A 15301-nucleotide genomic window follows, 5' to 3' on the forward strand; every position below is an offset into this window, starting at 1 on the left:
ATGCATTTTGAGGTCGGCTGAGCTCCTCACTCCTGAACCACTTCTGTTTTTTTTTTCCCCAAGCCAAGAATTGTATGGTCTGAGATTATTCCTCAGATAGCGTGGCAGGTTTCCCTGGAGGCAAATGCGATCGAGCGGACTCGTACAACTGTAAATGCCCTTATTACTATACATATTTGCTTCTGTAGTGGGTTAGTGATCAGACACTGCCATTTTGAAGGGGATACAGACGTTTAATGTTGCAAGATAAAGTACACCTCACGGAGATCGGTCTGGTCATATTCCTGTCTGGCCTACAGGATTGTTTGGAACATGCTCTCTCTTTGTTGGGTGGGGATGGGAGCCCCGTTTAATTCACCAGAACCCTCCTTGGTGTTCAAAATTATGAGAATCCAGGCTTTGGTGGAATTCCACGCCGGGAGACGTGTCGGCATATCTATTATGGCCTGATGTGTTTTATAACGATTCTCACATAAGTCTTATAATAAAGCGGTGATAGATACCCAGGTGTATATAAATGATTGGCCCCGCCATGGAGCACTGAGCAGCAGGACTTAGTTTGAACACTCATTCTGTGCTGACAGTCCCTTTGCACAATATTTAGGCAGCATCTCATTTATTTAACAAAAATTACTCAAAATTTTGCATGTATCTGAAGAGTGGGACCCCAGAATCAATGTTGCAGGTGGGCCCTTGACACCCCAGTCCGACACTGGCTGCGCGACAGATAAAGCACTTCACCATGTGTGAGAAAGGCAATGTGTAAAGCAATCCACTTTGTGCATTCCAGACCCAGGGTATTTCTCCTACAAACAGGTTTGCATTGAGTAGCAGAAGATTAAACGTAGTGTGCAGAGCATGAAGAGATAACACACTACCGTGTAACATGCATATGTGGTCAATACAAAGGACTGGCACATGATTTATTCCTTCCAAGAACCAGGGGACATTTATTACATGTGGAGGAAAATCAAGTCAGTCAGCTAACTAGGAAAGGGTTCTTTACAGTTAGAGCAGTCAGGCAGTGAAATGCCATACAGCAAGAGATCGTAATGGCAAATACTATTTTAGCATTTAAAAAAAACTGATGCTTTTGCAAATCAAATGGCATTGTAGGGTATAAATCAAGCAAAGAATGCTTAACTGGTCAATGAAGGTTCATTCAACTTGATGGACCAATGATTTGTTTCAACCGATGTGACCTTGAAGGCATCATCAAGTGCAGTTATGAAAACCATTAATTACCATGATGGCACTGGCTAACATGAAAACGGTCCCAGGAAAGGAAGAGCAAGAATTACATCTTCTGCAGAGGATAAGTGCATCAGAGTTATCAGCCTCAGAAAACAAAAATTGACAGCACCTCAGATAACAGCCCTCATAAATGGTTGACAGACAAGTAGGCACACCTCAATATCAACTGTCCAGAGGAGACTGCAAGAAGCTGGTCTTTATGGTTGAATTGCTGTGAAGAATCCACTACTGAAGGTCACTAACAAAAAGAGACTTGTTTGGATCAAACACAACAAAGACTGATTAGATCAATGGAAATCTGTACTGTGGTCTGAGGAGTCAAAATTGGAGATTTTTGTTACCAACTGTCAGGTCTTTGAGGTATTTGTGGCATGCAGAAAAGGTGAGCAGATGATTTCTACATGTGTGGTGCCCACCGTGAAGCATGGAGGGAGGAGGCTTGATGGTGCAAGTGTTGATGACTTATTCCAAATCCAAGACAATTACCCAGTATGGCTAACTCCGCATTATGAAAGCACATACCATCCCATTTAGTTTGCACTGTTTCAGCATCCTGGATGCCAATACAGCTGAAAGCAATGATAGGTGAGGGAGAGTCACCTGACGCTCCCTCTCCCATCATTCCTCCTCTGTGTCTGAGCTCTGTAACGTCTCAGCGCAGAGGCAGCAATGACGTCACTACAGTGCGCTCTCTGTGCTGAGCAGTGCAGAGGGTCAGAAGATGCTGGAGATCAGAGCAGTGGGGGGGGGGGGGGACTGGGAGAGGTGAGTATTTATTTATTTTTTTAATGTATGGAGCACTAGAAGAAGATGGAAGACTATGTGGTACCTATAATACTTGGGTCCAAAGACTTTCGCTTGGGGCCCAGGAAAACCTTGAGCCGGCCCTGCCTGCAAGAACAAGGAAAACCATTGCACGAACAGATGTGTCCAAACTTTTGACTAATACTGTATGTGTGCTGCACTGTGTCAAAAAGAATGTCAGAGTTAAACAAGTGCGGCCGATGCCAACTTTTGTCTATTGTAGATTTTAGAAATTAAGGGCTTTAAGAAGAGGTGGAAAAATGTTGGCAGCGAATTAATCACTATACTGTCCAGTTGTTCAACAGTGAATATATATTTATTAAGGAACTATAACACAGCTTACAACTATTTCTTATAGCTTAGGATCTTAGCATTTTATCTGTCAACTTGCAAAGTGAAAGTAAAATTGTGTTCCAGCCACACACACACACACACACACACACACACACACACACACACACACACACACACACACAGTGAGCAGGAACTTCGTGGGTTTTTTTTGTTTGTTTTTTTAACAGTGCTTTACTGACAATATAACACTATTGCGGGAGACAGAAACCCATGCACTATTAAACAGTAGTTGATGAAATACACTGTTCCAAATTATTATGCAAATAATATTTTCTCAGATTTTCCCAAATTACCTATATGAATTGCAGTCATTGTAATTTTCCAGTCAAATAACTATTAGAGTACAATTGAAAGGTTTTTGTACAAACTGCCTATGATAACAGTATATTTTTAAAAAAATAAAACACTCAAACTGCACTCAAAATGCATGTTCCAAATTATTATGCACAGCAGAGTTTTCAACCTTTTCATTTTAATAAAGAACAAAAAAATGGTCATTTTTGAAATTATAAGCATTAGCAGGTTATTACAAACTGAAATCAAACAGTTTTCAACTCAAAACTTTATTCTAGGTGATGTTACATTTGCACATAGGACCCCTTGTTCGAAAGGAGCTTCTGAACTCTCTCATTCATTGAATTTGTCAGGTTTTGATGGTTTCTGCTTCAATTGTTTTGCATGAGGACAGAATACCCTCCCAGAGCTGTTGCTTAGATGTGAACTGCCTCTCGCCATCATAGACACTCCTTTTGATGATGCTCCAGAGGTTCTCAATGGGGTTGAGGTCAGGGGAGCATGGGTGCCACACCATAAGTTTGTCCCCTTTTATGCCCATAGCAGCCAGAGATGCAGATGTGTTATGTGCAGCATGAGACGGGGCATTATCATGCATGAAAATGATCTTGCTGCGGAATGCACGGTTTTTCTTCTTGAACCATGGAAGGAAGTGCTGTTTGAGAAACTCAACATACATTATGGAGTTCATCTTTACCCCTTCAGGGATCCTAAAAGGGCCGACAATCTCTCTCCCCATGATTCCAGCCCAAAACATTACTCCACCTCCTCCTTGTTAGCGCCGTAGCCGTGTTTGCATGGGGTGTCCATCAACCAGCCATTCTCCACTCCATCCATCTGGACCATCAAGATCACTTCATGCATGATAATGCCCCGTCTCATGCTGCACATAACACATCTGCATCTCTGGCTGCTATGGGCATAAAAGGGGAAAAATTTATGGTGTTAGTAGTAAAATCTCGGCACTAACTTCATGGTCTTGGATTCCTCTCGAGCACCCTAGTCCAGTTGTGCTGCGTGTTCTATCTTTAATTATCTAAACTTATGGTGTGGCACCCATGCTCCCCTGACCTCAACCCCATTGAGAACCTCTGGAGCATCATCAAAAGGAGTGTCTATGATGGCGGGAGGCAGTTCACATCTAAGCAACAGCTCTGGGAGGGTTTCTGTCCTCATGCAAAACAATTGAAGCAGAAACCATCCAAAACCTGACAAATTCAATGGACGAGATAGTTCAGAAGCTCCTTTCGAACAAGCGGTCCTATGTGCAAATGTAACATCACCTAGAATAAAGTTTTGAGTTGAAAACTGTTTGATTTCAGTTTGTAATAACTTGCTAATGCTTATAATTTCAAAAATGACCATTTTTTTGTTCTTTATTAAAATGAAAAGGTTAAACTCTGCTGTGCATAATAATTTGGAACATGCATTTTGAGTGCAGTTTGAGTGTTTTATTTTATTTTTTTAAATATACTGTTATCATAGGCAGTTTGTACAAAAGCCTTTCAATTGTACTCTAATAGTTATTTGACTGGAAAATTACAATGACTGCAATTCATATAGGTAATTTGGAACACAGTGTATATGCAAGAATAAGCATTATTCCAACATAAAAGTGCTTTGTGAAAAAGAAGAATCTGAAATACAGTGACCACAACTGAGCGAAAAGCACCACTCCAGAGTTTGTTTTTTTTTTCCTTGTTCACCATTGGACATTGGAGTGGCATCACTAATCCATGTTCCCTCACCCTAGTATTCTACTTACCAGCTGCCATTTTCTGCCCTTCCCAGTGCCACTATGATCCTGCTCTGTCATCTAGTGACAGCAGCTTCTGACTGACAGGAAGTCAGAGGGTAACAATTACAAGCTTTCAATGGAAGCCTATGAAAGCCTTGCTCTGGCTCTCATAGACTTAGGCCACGGCCCCACTATCAGTATTTGGTCAGTAGTTTTTCTCAGGAGTGGGTGATAAATGCAGAATTGGTGACTTGTTTCTATTATACCTTTTCTCTGATTGTTCTTCACTGGGTTCTGGCTCCCACTCCTGAGAAAAAATACTGACCGAATACTGATAGTGGGGCCGTGGCCTTACACAGAGAAGTGACCTAAATGTAAGTAAGGGGTTGTCCAGGTTATAAATTCTCGAATCCTCATAGAACGCGCACTGCACAGCGTCCGGATTCTCAGGTGGCGGCGGCAGTCATCGGACAGCAAGTATGTAATCTGCATACATTCTGTCACATGCTGACCAGACTGAATACTTACAGTTACGTGACCGCTTGCTCCCTCACCCTCGGAGAATCCTGGCAGCGTGCGGTGTGCGTGCTGTGAGGATTCAACTGCAGACTCATCCCAAACCTTGACAGCCCCTTTAATGTCTGGAACATTTCTTGCAAAGCACTGAAGATATTAGTACCGCTTTGTTGCTTCTGTTCAGTGGCTGCAAGCAGTTATATTGGAGGCAGAAATTGAAACGAAATTCAGAATGCTGTATAACTAAATGATTTTGTGGTTTGATCATTTCACTGTATAAATAGACATTTTTAAAAGATGAAAAGCAAAACCTGTTTAATATACAGAATACATGACTGACCTTGAGTAATGAAGTAGGGAGCCCAAATCATAATCCACAAGCAGGTTTGTTGTCTCTTGCTTACAAAAGTTTTGCATATAATCTAAAATAATTGAAAAAAAAATTCAGATTGCAATTCTAAATAATTAGGCCTCATGCACAAAACAGAGAATCCACTTGGCACTGTCAGAGAAAGATTACAAATTCATGAAGACCTCTCCAGGGAGGGGCATTCACCCCCTCAGATAGAACATTTAGGGCAAGAACTTACACTTCAGACTCTTAGAAATAGACCTCATTGGACATATGGGGCAGAGGGTAAATTACTTTTAGCTAGGAAGGAAGGGAGAAAAAAAAAAAACCTCAAAAACGCCCTTTGAAGCTGGGACTTCCTGCTGTGGATAGGTGATTAAAAAACAGAATATCTGTTGTGGGAAAAAGACAGTCTAAAATTTGAATACTCAAGAAGCAGAGGTTCATTTGTTCCAAGGAGGATAACTGTGTTCTCCCGGTTGAGCTTCCTTTCATGAAAGAATCTGTGGTAGCCAGCCCGGCTCCATTGTCCACATAGGAATGTTGGATTCTGTATCGATCTGACGAGATATAGATTTTCGGTGTCGAAGGGACAAACGTGACACATTAACACACATCAGTGTAGGGCCACTAAAATCCCTCCAATTGAATAATAAATGGGGCTATAACGGTCATATTTGCTCTCTATGTAAAAGGTAAAAATTAGGATAAAAAAAAAAAAATATGACAGCTATGTCTAACACCGTGGACCATTAGAAGTGAAGATACAATATAAGTAAGGGATCTCATAAAATTCTAAACAGACCCAGGACATCCCACAATCCGACCTACATGAGGTCATGAAGGGGGGGGATGGGGCTATGGGCTTAATGTAGGAGCTAATAAAAAGCAGAAACATTATCTGGATCAATTGTCAGTCCGTGTAAGTCATAGTTCACTGTGGGTACTGTCCATGTTTCAAATTGAAGTGCTTCCCTTCACCAAGCTCTGAGCCATTTCTGTGACCAGATTTCGTAAGCTTCTTTAATTATTCCTTTTATTTTATATAAATCATATAGATAATACTATACTGTACTATATCCCCTTTATAAAAAAAAATCTATACAAAAAATTTTACAAACACTGCCTATTTTTCTTGATTAAATATAAAATTTAATAGCTCTGTTCCTTTTGCTCTGTAAACTGCACCCCTAAGCCATATGCTACCTGTAACGGGTGTCCAATCAGCTTGAAAAAAACGACTGACTGTGGTGCAATCAGTTTTTAGACATAGCAGAACTTAGAAAGCTAACCTCGCCCACACCCCTCGATTAGCAGCTTTCTGTATACATTGTATATTGACAGTAAGCCGAGAGTCACAGGAGGGAACATAGTTGGACCAGGGTGCATACTGGCACCTAGTCTGGCAGTAATAATCTCCGGAGGATAAAACACTCTTTGTATTTAAAAAACAAAAACACAGCCTAATACGTGACATCACTGAAATCAGCGTCTACTTCATGCTGTTCTTAGATTACATAACAAAAACCTGCTAACCGATTCCCTTTATTTGATCCTGCTCACCTCCCAATGCAGAAATGAGCGGAGCCAGATTACCCTTTTAACCCAAAAATAGTGTCTTCATAAACCAACAAGCTACAGTTCAGGCTCCTCACGTGTTGGAATATAGTTATCCATACCTTCCCTTATGTTTTTCCAATGAATTATCACATGGTCATCCCGGTCTGCACGGGCATGCTCATGCCAGAAGCCAATCACATGCAGAAGTTCATGCAATACAACTCCTTTTCCTTTTTTTACACATTCGAAGGCCAAGGAGAGCTCTTGTTTTCCCCCAACACGACCAATCTGGGAATAACAGCTGAAAGAGATATAGTACATACATAAAATACTGGCGGCATATCTCAATAACAGGTAAATCAGGATGTGGTTGTTGGAGATCTGATCCTGGTTGGACAGTCTGCTGTTAAATGGGTATCCTAAAAAGGTGGTGCTCCCATGCACATTAGATGATTGTCCCAAACCGCACACCATCCAATGTGTATGGGGAGGCGCCCGACTCTTGTCCAACAGACAATGAGACAATGTCACAGTTTGAATTTTAAACACCTGATTCCTTTGTTCTCCAGTCAGATAAGCCGCCCCCCGATAACGGCTCAAGGTCCATTTAGACTGAATGGCCCACGGCAATTACGGTAAGTGGCAAGAAAATACCTATGAACATAATTGAAGATAAGTACGGATGACTGAATTAATTAGATGAAAGTCAAAATAGGTGTTGAATTTTTGGAATTTGAGGAATCCAGCAAATTTAAATGCTTTGTGCAAATTGCCTACAAAGGGATGCCAACATTTTACTCATTGCATCAGCCATTATCATATAACTTCGGCCACAAATGGGCTTCCCGCTCCAAGATTCCTTGCAGCTATCATATGATTGGATATGCCAATCAGGAGGGACGGTCATATCCTGTATAAAAGCAGAAGCAGGAAATGCAGCAACCATTTTGTGTCAAACCTGGATAGCGAGAGAACCTCACAGTTTACAGTTTAGCCATATAGATAAGGACAGAAGAGAAGGACAAAACCATGCAACACTGAATAAACTGTACAGATTGTGTGTGTGACAGAACAGCAGTGAAGATTAGCGAGTAAGGAAAAGAGAAGAAGAGTACAGATTAATTGATAGAGAAATCAGTGTCACTGTCTGTGAGGGAGTGACAAGTAAAGCTGGTAAATTTGCATTTTAAAAGATTCGCTCATCTCTACTTTTAAAAGGGAACCTGTCACCAGAAATAACACTGTTAACCTGAAGATATGTGGTTAATCTGCAGGTTAACAGAGTTATTATGCTGCCCGGCACCTGCACGCAGCCAAATGCAGCGGGAAGAAAATGAGCTTCAGGCTGCGTGCCCACTATGCGTTTTTGCCGCGGAATTTCCGCAGCGAAAACGCTTAAAAAAAGCTTGGTAATAAGTGCCCCATGGTCCCCAATGATAATCCGCATGTGCACATGCTGCGGAAATTTCTGCTGTAGATTATCATTGCGGAAAAATACGCAGCATGTCCATTAATTTTGCGGACACGTAGCGTAATCGCCGCCATTGACTTGCATTGGACCGCGTGACATCCGCATCACTGCATCTGCACATGCGGATATCACACGGTTCAATGTGCGAATGGTACCCAGGTCTGGAGAAGATTAGACTCTCATCCAGACCTGGGTACCATAGAACCTGTAAAAAAAAGGAATTTAAAATAAAAAATAAAGATTATACTCACCTTCCGATGTCCTCCCGGTGTTTTCTCCCCTCCGTCTGGTCTGCTGTATGGGTCACGGTGTTGTGAAGGACCTGCCATGACGTCATTGAGTCATGTGACCTGTCACATGACTCAAAGACGTCACCGCAGGTCCTTCACACCACCGCGAGCCGCCCAAGACACCAGACGCAGCGGAGAAAACACAGGGAGGATATCGGAAGGTAAGTATAATCTTTATTTTTTCTTTACCATTCTTAGTCTTTATTTTTTTAACTAACTTGGTCACACTACTATAAATCCATGCCGGTTGCATGGATTTATATAGTGTGAACAAGTTGTCAAGCACTTTTCCAAGTGATGCTAAAATCGCTTGGAAAAGCGCTTGATAACCCGCATGCAGAAATGCATGCAAAAATGCTTGACAAACGCTTCTACCTGGCGGGAAAAACGCATGTAAAAACCGCATGCGTTTTTCCTGCCAGGGAGAAGCTGAAAAAATATGCAGCATTTCTGCATCGTGGGCACATAGCCTTATTCTCCCCACCAGCATTCAGTGTTCAGTCATGGAGGCAAGGGTGGCGCTGGTTCAGTCACCGCTCTGAGTATACAGAGCTGCCGCTTTAACAGCTCCCCGGCTCTGACTGACTGCTGAGCCCCAATGCAGAATGAGTGTCAGTCACGGCCGGGGCGCAGTTTCAGTCATGGCTGTAACACCCCCGGCATTAGGGCCATCTGTCAAGTCAGGGCCGGGGCGTGGTTCCATCGGCCGCTCTGTATACTCAGAGCAGAGACTGAACCAGCGGTGCCCCCACCCCATCCATGACTAAACATAATTTTCTCCCCGCTGTATTCGGATGCGTGCAGGCGCCGTGCAGCATAATAACGCCATTTTTGGTGGCAGGTTCCCTTTAAAGCCTACAGAACTAATGAGCCACCCATCATCATATTATATATATATATATATATATATATATATATATATATATATATATATATATATATATATATATATATATATATATATATATATATATATATATATATATATATATATATATATATATATATATATATATATATATATATATAAAAATGTGACACCCCAGGGGTCTGGTTGCCACAGTAATAGAGATATTACGTCTGAGAGCAGGTGGGAGGTCTCTTGGTCAGGGATCCTGTGCATGCCACACCTCCTGCCCAGTCTTGGGAGGGGAAGAACTTCCCCTATATAAACCCGGGGCTGAAGCAGGGTTAGGAGTCAAGGAGAGTAGAGACAAGAGACAGTCATAGGAAGAAACAGCTGGAGCTCAGTGGGAGCAATACTACTACGAGTCAGGGGCTGGCAGCTGCAGAGCTCGCCCTGACTGAGAAGCTTTCTTACCGGACCCGGCGTCCGAGGCTGTGGGGACTAACTCTTACCCAGCAGCAGAAGCCGACCGGCAGGGGATTTCAGGTCCTCAGGCCCAGAAACCCGAAGGCACGGTCACACGTGTGGGACCAGCACCGCCATCGTGGAGCGGAAGCCAATAGAAGGCCCCGAGTCACCGGCCATACGGGTGAGCACCACACGGTACACTCAGGGACGTGGGCTACTTATATCCGCTTCTAGCAAGGTAGCCAGAAGAGTACAGTCAGTTTGGGAGGCCTACAACTCCGCCTGGCCAGGGGAGATCCCATCTGCTCAAGGACTGACCAGGCCCCGTTCGCTAGCAAGTACTCCGGGAGGGTCTATCGTTGTTACCAGTAAAGACCCTGAATTACACCGCACCGTCTCTGAGTGGTTCCTGCTACCCCCATCTTCCACGTCGGCTGCCCTGAGGCCATACCCCTCCCGTTGGGGGTTATACTATCACGCTGCACAATTCTACACCGGCCTCAGCGGTCTGCCCTGCAGCGGCAGCTCCATAGCTGCAAATCAACGGGTGGCGTAGTCGACACTCAAATAACATCTATCAAGACTGCCACACACTGAGTCTGACCCCCTGGGCACGGACCGGGTCCCCGCCACTCGGAGACTACAACCCTCATCTGATCCGGTTCCGGGTAAGCCCCCGTGCGCGAGACGCTGCGCGACACAGCAGGCCCAGGGGCGCGTTATATATATATATATATATATATATATATATATATATATATATATATATATATATATATATATATATATATATATATATATATATATATATATATATATATATATATATATATATATATATATATATATATATATATATATATATATATATATATATATATATATATATATATATATATATATATATATATATATATATATATATATAGATCCAACCATGGATGGTGGAATGATCATTGCCAGAATGAAGCCATAAAAGTTTATATTTTTAATATTTGTATTTTAGGATACAGATACAGTTGAAACTGATGCTGTGCTGGGGTGGGGCTGTAAGGGTATGGTCTGGACTGTTACGTTCCTGCCCCTGAAAACAATGGCATAATGTGTATAATACAATGCATCTTTTTATAGATAATGTTATGTGATATATACTGTATAGAGTGTGATAAGTGATATAATACATGGGCTAAGTCTTAGAGCATAAGGTAGTGCCTCCGGGTGTAATAGGTTTTGACAAAAAGGAAAAGGGAATGCAAAATGTTTGTAGAGGTATATCTGTCAGCTGCAGATGTAGGTTGGTACAGAAAGTATTCAGACCCCTTTAGATTTTTCACTGTTTGTTTCATTGCAGCCATTTGGTAAATTCTAAGAAGTTCATTTTTTTCTCATTCTCTCACTCTGCACCCCATCTTGACTGAAAAAAAAACAGAAATGTAGAAATTTTTTGCAAATTTGATTTGTTAAAAAAGAAATACAGAAATATCACATGGTCATAAGTATTCAGACCCTTGGCTCAGTATTGAGTAGAAGCACTCTTTTGAGCTAGTACAGCATGAGTCTTCTTGGGGATGATGCAAGTTTTTCACACCTGGATTTGGGGATCCTCTGCCATTCTTCCTTGCAGATCCTCTCCAGTTCCATCAGGTTGGATGGTGAATGTTGGTGGACAGCCATTTTCAGGTCTCTCCAGAGATGCTCAATTGGGTTTAGGTCAGGGCTCTGGCTGGGCCAGTCAAGATTGGTCACAGAGTTGTTCTGAAGCCACTCCTTTGTTAGTTTAGCTGTGTGCATAGGGTCATTGTCTTGTTGGAAGGTGAACCTTCGGCCAAGTCTGAGGTCCAGAGCACTCTGGAAGAGGTTTTCATCCAGGATATCTCTGTACTTGGCTGCATTCATGTTTCCTTCAATTGCAACCAGCCGTCCTGTCCCTGCAGCTGAAAAACACCCCCATGTTTCACTGTTGGGATTGTATTGGGCAGGTGATGAGCAGTGCCTGGTTTTCTCCACACATACCGCTTAGAATGATCACCAAAAAGTTCTATCTTCGTCTCATCAGACCAGAGAATCTGTGTCTTGCACTGAGGAGAGGCTTCCGTCGGACCATTAAAGGCCTGACTGGTGGAGGGCTGCAGTGATAGATGACTTTGTGGGGTTCTTCTTTGCCTCTCGCACCAAGGCTCTTTTCCCACGATTGCCGAGTTTGGCTAGACGGCCAGGTCTAGGACGAATTCTGGTGGTCCCAAACTTCCATTTAAAGTATTATGGAGGCTACTGTGCTCTTAGGAACCTTGCGTAATGCAGAAATTCTTTTGTAACCTTGGCCAGATCTGTGCCTTGCCACAATTCTGTCTCTGAGCTCCTTGGGCAGTTCCTTTGAGCTCATGATTCTCATTTGGTCTGACATGCACTGTGAGCTGTGAGGTCTTATATAGACAGGAGTACACCATTCCAAATCAAGTCCTATCAGTTTAATTAAACACAGCTTGACTCCAATGAAGGAGTAGAACCATCTCAAGGAGGATCACAAGGAAATGGACAGCTTGTGACTTAAATATGACAAAAGGGTCTGAATATTTATGACCATGTGATATTTCAGTTTTTCTTTTTAAATAAATTTGCTAAAATTTGTACATTTCTGTTTTTTTCTAGTCAACATCGGGTGCAGAGAGTACTTTAATGAGAAAAAAAATTTACTTTTTAGAATTTACCAAATGGCTGCAATGCAACAGTGAAAAATGTAAAAGGGGTCTGAAAGCTTTCCGTACCTACTGTAATATACATACATACATACTGCTCAAAAAATAAAGGGAACACTTAAACAACAGAATATAACTCCAAGTACATCAAACTTCTGTGAAATCATACTGTCCACTTAGGAAGCAACACTGATTGACAATCAATTTCACATGCTGTTGTGCAAATGGAATAGACAATAGATGGAAAATATTGGTAATTATCAAGACACCCTCAATAAAAGGAGTGGTTCTGCAGGTGGGGACCACAGACCACATCTCAGTACCAATGCTTTCTGGCTGATGTTTTGGTCACTTTTTAATGTTGGTTGTGCTTTCACACTCGTGGTAGCATGAGACGGATTCTACAACCCACAGAAGTTGCTCAGGTAGTGCAGCTCATCCAGGATGGCACATCAATGCGAGCTGTGGCAAGAAGGTTTGCTGTGTCTGTCAGCGTAGTATCCAGAGGCTGGAGGCGCTACCAGGAGACGTGGAGGGAGCCCTACGAGGGCAACAACCCAGCAGCAGGGCCGCTCCCTCCACCTTTGTGCAAGGAGGAACAGGAGGAGCACTGCCAGAGCCCTGCAAAATGACCTCCAGCAGGCCACAAATGTACATGTGTCTGCACAAACGGTTAGAAACTGACTCCATGAGGGTGGTATGAGGGCCCGACATCCACAGATGGGGTTGTGCTCACAGCCCAACACCATGCAGGACGCTTGGCATTTGCTACAGAACACCAGGATTGTCAAAGTCGCCACTGGCGCCCTGTGCTCTTCACAGATGAACACAGGTTCACCCTGAGCACATGTGACAGACGTGACAGAGTCTAGAGACGCCGTGGAGAGCGATCTGCTGCCTGCAACATCCTTCAGCATGACCGGTTTGGCAGTGGGTTAGTAATGGTGTGGGGTGGCATTTCTTTGGAGGGCCGCACAGCCCTCCATGTGCTCGCCAGAGGTAGCCTGACTGCCATTAGGTACCGAGATGAGATCCTCAGACCCCTTGTGAGACCATATGCTGGTGCGGTTGGCCCTGGGTTCCTCCTAATGCAGGACAATGCCAGACCTCATGTGGCTGGAGTGGGTCAGCAGTTTCTGCAAGATGAAGGCATTGAAGCTATGGACTGGCCCGCCCGTTCCCCAGACCTGAATTCGATTGAGCACATCTGGGACATCATATCTCGCTCCATCCACCAACGTCACATTGCACCACAGACTGTCCAGGAGGTGGCGGATGCTTTAGTCCAGGTCTGGGAGGAGATCCCACAGGAGACCATCCGCAACCTCATCAGGAGCATGCCCAGGTGTTGTAGGGAGGTCATACAGGCACGTGGAGGCCACACACAATACTGAGCCTCATTTTGGCTTGTTTTAAGGACATTACATCAGAGTTGGATTAGCCTGTAGTGTGGTTTTCCACTTGAGTTTTGGGGGTGACTCCAAATCCAGGTCTCTATTGGTTAATAAATTTGATTTCCATTGATGATTTTTGTGTGATTTTGTTGTCAGCACATTCAACTTTGTACAGAATAAAGTATTCAATGAGAATATTTCATTCATTCAGATCTAGGATGTGTTATTTGCGTGTTCCCTTTATTTTTTTGAGCAGTGTATACATACATACATACATACAACTAATATTCTGCTAATACTACCATATTATGCTAAGTGCATGGCTTGTCTTCAGAATTCATTCTTTTTTCTTGCTCACCCATCTCTTGGCACAATGTTGATGAAGTCTCTATCCATTGAACGGTTTCTAAAACGCATACATGTTGACTCTTCCAAGTCTTTCATCGCATCCAGTATGACTCTTTGATGCCCTTCTTCTGCAAATATGAAATGTTACATTAGTCATTTATCCAATATAATGAAATAAAAGGACCAGCACAAGGATGCCATCCATGTGTCAGTGTGCCGTGTTTATTTTCCCTCTCTTAATATAATTTTTTTTTTTTTTTTTTTAAATGTACTTGTTAAAGAGGGTTTAAAAAAAAATAAATAAATTTCACACTGATGGAAAAAACAAGTAACCATGGGCGTCTGAATGAGGCCTTAGCCCAAGGAAATCCAGTTTCTGCATCAAAGGTTAACAACTCACCATACTCAGGAGATAGAGCAAATGGAATTTGAACTTCATTATTATTCTTTGGCCACAGGGACAATTTTGGGCTGAATCTGCTGGTTCTCTGTGAGGGGGAAAAAATAAAAAAAGTGACATCCCATCATAATGAAACATTTACTACTTCCCTCCATCAGACGATACTCACTGTAGTAACGATGTCTCCTTCAATGAGCCTTCTTTTGACCGGGTTATCTGCTGGAATATTATCTAGAAGATAGATACCATAGTTTTATTAAGACACTTGATTGTATTATGCCATATCTATAAGGAAAATTGTGTTTTCCATATGAATTCCTACATGAAATTACATTTTGGGCCCATGTGGTTTCTATAAGCTTTCTGCATTATAAAGATATGAAGTTTACATGGGCTGCTGGCAACCCATAGCCAGAGTTATTTAGCTCTCCCCCAACAAAGAAAGCTGGGTACCATTTATTACACATTGTTTTTGTGGCGCCCTGCTGCCCATTGGTGCCACAGATGCCAGAGGG

At 42.6% G+C, this 15301-nt stretch overlaps 1 long non-coding RNA gene across 1 annotated transcript; it reads right to left on the reverse strand.

Annotated features, from left to right (window-relative positions):
• Positions 1 to 6998: 6998 nt before the first annotated feature.
• On the reverse strand, positions 6999 to 14859 carry LOC141165269 (uncharacterized). The gene is made up of 3 exons (XR_012251130.1): positions 14787 to 14859; positions 14397 to 14514; positions 6999 to 7173 (listed from the first exon to the last, which is right to left on the reverse strand). It is a non-coding gene; the product is annotated as an uncharacterized lncRNA (long non-coding RNA).
• Between the last annotated feature and the right edge of the window lie 442 nt (positions 14860 to 15301).

This window comes from Phyllobates terribilis, unplaced genomic scaffold, assembly GCF_046119375.1.
Source record: "Phyllobates terribilis strain yellow unplaced genomic scaffold, ASM4611937v1 Scaffold_11__3_contigs__length_659146591, whole genome shotgun sequence".
Taxonomy (NCBI): Eukaryota; Metazoa; Chordata; class Amphibia; order Anura; family Dendrobatidae; genus Phyllobates; species Phyllobates terribilis.